The sequence below is a fragment of the Erinaceus europaeus genome, chromosome 16, assembly GCF_950295315.1.
Source record: "Erinaceus europaeus chromosome 16, mEriEur2.1, whole genome shotgun sequence".
NCBI classification, from domain to species: Eukaryota; Metazoa; Chordata; class Mammalia; order Eulipotyphla; family Erinaceidae; genus Erinaceus; species Erinaceus europaeus.
In genome coordinates, this window is record NC_080177.1 from 16,398,132 (window position 1) to 16,406,367 (window position 8,236).

Genomic DNA, 8,236 nt, shown 5'->3' on the forward strand with positions numbered 1-8,236 from the left:
AAAGTCACCTGTAGAAGTCTCTTCTCTGTTTCAGTTGTTCTCTTTTCATGAAGAAGGAAAAGGCTGAACCACACTTTGGCCTGGCTTCCCTGTGTGTACAAACTCAGCCATTCTCTCATTTCTCAGAAAATTCATTGTGTTGGAAGAAATTCCCAATTGTTCTCTCGCTGTTATGTTATCTGAAAAATGCCAGCTTGCATCAAAATAACTCCGTGTCAAGAACCCAAGGAGAAAATGATTTCTCAAAAATGTATGGGCTCTTCTTTGACCCTTCATTCTCTTCTTTCCCTGGTCCCATCTGTCTCTAACTCCTGTCTGCTCTGCCTTTCACTCTCCTCCCTCTGTTTCATGACTACTAAACACCATAGTCCTCATGACCTCACGTCAGAATATCATCATTAATACCTAGCATGTATAGCCAGCCTGGTTGGGACAAGCCACACTGCTAAGAGCTCTTTGAGCATAAACTCCTGCAGCTCTCACTGTAAGTGTTACCATTACCCTCTTTTTACAGGAAGCAGGCTTGAGGCTGAGAGGTGAATGAACCTTCCTAAGTTTCCATAGCCAGCAAGTAATCTAACAGGAGAATGGAGTTCCAAATACAATCTCCAGGGTCAAAACTTTCTTTCATGACTTAACTTGACAATACCACCTCCTTGATTGTCATGTCTGGGATCTCAAGAAAAGCACAGGCTTTGCCTTGCAAAACCCTGGTTTGAGCCCCTGGCACTGCATGGGAGCACCATGCATGGCATCAAGGAAAGCTCTATGAATGATGGAGTTGTGCTGTGTGTGTGTGTGTGTGTGTGTGTGTGTGTGTGTGTGTGTGTGTAGAGTAGTGGAATTGCATAGGTATGATATCTGGTAGGAAAAATAAATCGTTCATAAAAATAACTGAAAGAGGAGAGGTGAGGTCTGCCTTCTATAACATCTTGTGTTGCTTTACTGTCAGTCAGTCATGAGTGGTTTACATGGTTGTGAGCACAAGTAGATTCTCCCCCGGATGTGAGGAGGTATTTATAGCCAACTGTGTGTACTATGCAGCAAGTCTGACAGATTGAATTCAGAAGCAATCTGGCCAGCCAGGAGCAGAACACACTGGGAGTTCTGGGAGGGTTTAGAGGCTTGTCATGAAGTTGCCTCTCCTACCGCCACTGTGCATCAGGCCCAGCCTGTTCTCTTGCACCAGGTATGATGCTCTGTGCTGTGACCACAGTCATTGTCACCTCTAGAAGACAGCCTCATGCACTGCCACCACCTCTTTTGTTTTCCTCATTCCCATAGTCATGCTCACTTACAGTGGCCTCTGCGTCCCATCTGAGCACAAGGGATCATTGGGGACTTTGCCACTGGGATCATCTTTGACCTCTGCAGGATGGGCAGAAAGAATTCCGGAGGTCCCCCTCCCTAGCACCTGGAGTTGCAAACACCCCCACTGTGCCACCCACCAACAGAGAGGCTGGAGAAGTGAATCTGGGAAAGATCCTGGCATTGTGTTCCACACACAGTGCCTGATGAGCCCACAGTCATTGCTGCAGGACACCCATGGGCTGCCCCTGTGTTTTGGAGGAGTATAACCCTGCAGAGCTGGTCCGCTGACACACCACTGACTCCATGTCAACCACTGTGGTGATGGGATCGAGGCTGTTGGCATGTGCCTTAACACACTTAAGTGGACATATGCCCTGACTGCACCTCTCTGTATGCTAATGATATGTCAATAAAGCTTTTTATTTTTTTTAACAAAAATGTTTTGGGACAAAATAAAATGAGTCAGTTACAGTCCAATTTCTCTTTGGAAAGCTGAAATTGGAAATGACTCAATAAAATGTTTCTAAGGAGACAATTTACAATGGGAAACAAAGCTGGGAGATGATGGGTGAGGGATATGTGAGGCTCTGGACTGGGGAAAAGGGGTGAGGATGAGGAGAATGAACTGGGGGGGTTGTGTGACCCCACAGCAGGAGAGTTTAAGGTGAAAGCCTCAGAAGGGTGAGTAGGTCCAGTGTCACTTTCGGTATAGAGATTTCCCATCCTGCCCCTTCCTCCACCAGGCTGCCCACCTGCTATGTCTCCAAGCACAGACAGTCTGGTCATGAGGTCATGATGTCAGTAATGCTGTTTGGACCAAAGCAGCCCACCTAGACAGAAAATAAACCTATATATCTAGAACATCTTAACTTTAGAGGTGCCTTCTTCCCAAGGCATAGCACATACCTGGTGTGGCTGGGAAAATAGCTCAACTGGTGGAGCACAGGATTTTCATGCCTAAGATTCCTAGTTAGATTCCCATCACCATATGTATTTGAGTGGCACTCTGGGAGTCTTATGCTCTCTCTCTCTCTTTCTCTCTCATTAAACCCTCTCTGACTCCTAGGAAATAAATAGCTGCATTATTCACAACAGCCAAACAGTGGAAGCAGCCCAAATGGTCATGGACAGATGAGTCTCTAAAGAAGTTTTGGAATATGACTGTGCAATCAACAAGGACAATATTGTGTCCTTGGGGACAAAATGGTGATTATGCTTAGAGAAATAAGTAAAGAGATGCAAGAATACTACATGTTGGTTTCACTCATAGGTGGATTCTAAAGAACTGATATGCATGAACTTCAGACAAACAAATGGAAGCAGGAAAACAGTTTCTAAGACTTTGTGAGAACTATGATGGTTATCTGAGGGAGGTGGGAGGGTAGGGACATAGAAATTTTGTGGCAGGTGTGGTAAAACTATACCATGTAATCTTATAATATTGTAACCCACTTTTAATCACAAATGAAAAAGAAAAACTTTTTAAATTAATAAATTAAATAACGAAGTCTTTTTTTTTATCAAGTCAGAAAGAACCTAGAGCCCAGACATGGTATGATAAAATTAATGGTGTTCCCTCCTAGGTAAACAATACTGGTGAGAATAAATAAATCTGGTTTAAAAATAGTATATCCTTATCATTCTATAATTTTGTAAACTATTATTAATCACCAAGAAAAAATAATAATTAAAAAAATAAGAGAAGCTTGTATGCTCCTCACATCTACATTTTGTTCTGTGTTGCTTTGCTGTGACTGTTTTGCTTATTTTCCAAGCCTTGAGTCTAAGATAACCATGAAAACAACAAGGTCCTGTGGGGGTGTGGAGGTTGTCTAATCTAGGGGTTCCCTGTTCAGGCGCCAAATTCCAGTCCCTGTTTGGGCGCCAAATGCTGGGCTAGCTTTGCGGGCAGGAGACAGATGACTAGGGACTCATGGCTGAGCTGGGAATGCAGTTCAATCTTTATTGATGAGTGGGGATGCAGTGCAATCAATCAAAATCTCTATTCATTAGAAAATACTGTCCTTTATATCTCCTGAGGAGGAAGTGTCAGGTTGGAAGAGGATGTACGTAGGATAGGGGATGGGGAGAAGGAAAAATGCATGTGAACCAGTGGGGATTAAATGGTGGAAAACAGCATGTGCCTAGGAGAGGGGGTGGAGTGGAAAACCACTCCATGAACCAGTGGGGACTAAACCAGTGTGGGTCTCAAACAAAACAATGATTATGTAAATAGACCACAGCATTAAGCAATGCAAGCAAACGTAACGTGATGATTAAAACAGAAGGTCTTAGAATCAGAATTAGAAGCAAACCAACATTGTCTCAAGTTCATCCTCACCCAACCCCCCTCTCCTTTTCTCTTTCTTTCTTCCTCCCTTCCTTCCTCTCTTTCTTTCTTTCAACTTTATAGGAGATTTATTTGAAGAAATATTACAACATATAAAAACTAGAGAAAGTCAGAAAAGAAGGAGGAGGAGAAAGCGCCTGTTCTTCCAGCAGCTGAGTTGATAGGACATGTGATTTCAAAAACCCTTAAAATTGGGGTGGTAGCCCCCTCTCCTTTTCTAGCACTGTTTTCTTTGCCAATAATAACCCATTAACTCGGGTCCAAACTTCCAGTTTTATAAAAGGACTTGTGCAGATTTACCCCCAAGCAGCTCATTTGTCACAGTTTCTAAGCACATTGCTTCCCCCTGGGATAAAGCTGGAAAAATAACATCTGGGCCCTTGAAGATATGTCTCTGCCTTTTGTCAGAGCTAAATGCAGTGATTCATTGGCCCATGTGGGAAACTCCTGACTGTCATCCTTAGAAGAGATTGCTATTCAACGGAGAAAATGGCAGCCTTTCCCTTCTCTGAACTTCCACAATTCTTTGGATACATACTTCTCCCAGAGCTTCCCATGCAGCAATTTGTGCTGTGGTTGTTTCTGCACATGCATGGTTTGGCCCCAACTGGACTCTGCTCTGTGACATCTGGAACAGGTATGGTTTCTCTATCTGTGCTTGCTGGGGCTCACGTGGAGTGACTCCAGCCAGGAAGGTAAGCTTACCAGTTCCCCCTCACTAGCTTGAGGGCTCAATGATATAGACAAGAGACACTGGGGGGAATTCTGGTATGAACACTCGATTTATTCAGGGGTGGACTTGGGTATATATAGAGAAAGTTAAACAAAGAACATTTTTCAAATACTTCAGAAACTACAGATTTCTTAAAGGTCAGCTTGCCCCTATGGTAGGGGGCTGGTATGACAAGAATTGATGCAATACATAAAGGATAAGATAATTAGTCTCCTGATGCAGGCATTTAATTACCCAAAGGCATCTGAGAAAAGAATAGGGGTTAAACCAGTTAAGGTGAGATAGAGAGAAGATAAACAAGGCTTGATGTAAATTAAGAACATCAAAGGACACTGTTAGGAGTGTGTGATAAGGTGTGTTCTCCTTTGTGATCAGAAGGTGAGGTGAACTTTGAGTAAACGAACCTTCAAGTAGGCAGCCATGTGGCCTGCTGCTAGCAGGGAGAAAGTGTGAGATTTCTGTGAGGCTTGAGATTCTAACAAGGGAGGGCTGAGTCTGCAAGACTTTTCCCTCTTGGTTCATCTCTATGGAGAGAGGCTAACAATAGGGGTGTCTTTCCAGACCTCTATCCAAGGACAGGAAAGCTCCCCTAAGCTCTACCAAGCTATCACATAGTCCCACATGTGCTTAGCACTGCAGCAGTCAGTAAATATTCAACTTTGTTGAAATAAACTCATTCATGAAACTTAGGTTTTCTTTCTCCTTTTTCTTTTTAAATATACATTTGGGCTGGCAAAATAATTTTCCTGGATAGTGTTCTTGCTTTGCGATGTGTATGAGCCAGATTTGAACCCAGTGTCCACTGCACTGAAGGAAACATGGGTGCCATTGAATCTCTATCTCTCTCTTTCTCCCCCTTCCTCTCAATTTTGGCTGTCTCTGTCCAATAAATGAATAAATATAATATGAATTAAGAGAGAGAGAGAGAAAGGACTTCAATACTGCTTCACCACTCCTGAAGCTTTTCCTCTGCAGTTGGGAACCCAGGGCTTGAACCTGGATACTTGTACATTGTAACATGTGCTGCACTCAACCAGGTATACAACCACCCAGCCCCTTCCCCCCACCCCACCCTCCCTGTATAAAAAATAATAGTGATGGAGTCCTAGTGACAAAAAAAATAATTAATTAAAATAAAAATGAAAAGAAAATAAAGAAAATAGATATACTGATCACCCTCCAAACAAGGGACTAAATGATTTATATATTCCCTTCAGTCATCTCCATGAATTCCTAAAACCTGAACAAACATTGCTCCTTGTTTCTAACCTTATTAACAGGGCCATTCTTAGTAAACCCAATGTTCTATTCCATTGGTTTCCCACTGTTCTATTCTACTGGTGCCTAAGAAAATAACAGAATTTTAAGCAAGAGAAGATCAGAACTCAGTTACAACAGCAAGTAATCTAGATTCACCTCTTAACATGAGGCCTTTGGTGATGGCAGTCTCAGATAGACTGGGCCAGAATTTCTGTGCGTGACTTTACATACTATTCAAAGACATATTCCTGGACCCTTCTCATTGGGCCAGCAACCTGGCTTTCAGCCCCTAAGTCTAAGATGACCATGGGGATCCTGCTTCTCTACTTCTTGGTCAGAAGCCTGAGGAAGTTTGAAAGGTCTTAAAGTGGTTTAGATGCACATATGAGTGTGAGAAAGGGTCACAAATGAGTCTATATATCATCAGAATGAACTTGCGACACCACACCCTACAATGTGACTATCTCACACTCACAGGGTTCTTTTGTATTGATCTTGTGGTCCTTGCCTTTGACAGTGGATACATTGTGTCAGATTATGGAAACTTTCCTGCAGAGGAAGTTATGGAATGTTATATTCCTAAGTTATAATCTTGAAAAAGGAAAAAAAAATGAGGAGAACCAGAAATACTAGTAGCTATCACTAGAATCTGCTTTAGGTGAGGTTATGTGTCAGTCTCCATGAATATATTGCTCTTTAGTTTAATGAAGCCCTAGAGTGACAAGTGAGAAGTATATGTAAATAAGTATTGGCATCATCCATGTCTTTTCCAGGACCAGTGTCTACCTCCAAAGAGAAGAGCCAGAGCAAAAGGCAATGCCCATTTGAGTTACCCTCTTCTTTCTGTGTTTATGTCTCAAAAAAGGAACTACAGATAAAATTTCATGTATATGATGTTCAAAGAATGGGGTAAAGATGCTACAATTGCTAAGGAAAACCACAGAAAGCCTTGGAGGGTACCTTCTTATCTAGAAAACTGGTGGTCCCTGAAGATGACTGAAAGATGGTTTTTTTGAGGGACTTGACGGTTGGACTGCCCATTCACATCTGTTGCTCTTTTCTCCTTTTATACTCCTCTTCCTGACTTTTCTTACTCTTCAGTTTCCCTGGGAACAGGAAAATCTACAGTTTCTCCTAATTCCCTAGAGGAAGCACAGGAACCCTCTTAATTGTGTGTTGAAAAAACAAAATAGCTGAAGGTTAACATAATAATGAGAGGAAGTGTAATAAATACCTGCCTTAGACAAAAACCCAATGAAACAGAAATCTTATGAAGCCATATGTTGGTCTATGTGAGCTGCCTTCTCTCTCCTCAGGCATGATATGTCCTCTGACTAGGCAGAGGCTGGGTTAAGGAACAGATCAGTGAACAGAGACAGGCTGACTGTGTTTACAATTACAGCTCCACAGGAAGTCGCAGACTCTAGAACAGTGATTACAAGAACCTTGAAAGAACCTTAGCAAGTTCTATCAGTTTGTTTTTTGTCTTCTGTCTAGGTAAGAAGTGGTACTCCATGCTTCAGTCAAACCTGGATGTAGTGCATGCATGTATACATGTATTTATGTATGAGAAAAGAAAGGGGTGCAAGGAATAGGCAGTATGTCCTGTAAAAGAATCCTTGCCCTTAACCTTGAGGCAGTTCTGTGGTGACTCCAATAAAAGTTACAAAGCTCAGCTTGGATCAGCAATGGTAGAGAATGTTCCATTTTCTGAAGGGAGGATGGACAACATACTCTATGCTACACCTGAGGAAGATGGGACCTAAAATTGGGGCAGCTTGGAATGTTCCTACTCATGACCATAGAATGTGAGCTCAGATCTATAAGGATGCAGAGGTCACACAGGCTCCTAAGCTGAATATGGACCCCAGATCACATCAAATTGATGGAGTTTACAGTCAACAATATTTATACCCCTTTCCTATATTAGGGAGCTACTCTCTTCCCTGATCCAGCTTTCTGGTCTTTTAACTAGCCATGATATCATCTCTCCAAACAATAACTTGGATCTGCCTGCATATCAGATTTCAAGCTCAAGCAAAAAACAACAACAACAACAACAAAAAAAAACTAGTATAGCCACAGGCCCTTTGGAATATAACTAAAATATGCCTTTTAGCTATCTACAAAATGGAGGATTCCCCCAACTCTTCATCTGCACTATTCCAGCCTTTAGGTTCATGATTGTTTAATAATTTGTCTGCCTTTGTATGTTAACTCTCTTGTCAGCCACCAAGTTCCAGATGCTAGCATGATGTCTACCAGACTTCCCTGGACAGACAACCCCACCAATGTGTCCTGGAGCTCTGCTTCTCCAGAGCCCCACCATAGTAGGGAAAAAGAGAGGCAGGCTGGGAGTATGAATTGACCTGTAAACATCCATGTTCAGCAGTGAAGCAATTACAGAAGCCAGACCTTACACTTTCTGCATCCCACAATGACCTTGGGTTCATACTCCCAGAGATTAAAGAATAGGAAAGCTATCAGGGAGGGGATGGAATACGGAGATCTGGTGGTGGGAATTGTGCAAAGTTGTACCCCTCTTATCCTATGGTTTTGTCAATGCTTCCTTTTTATAAATA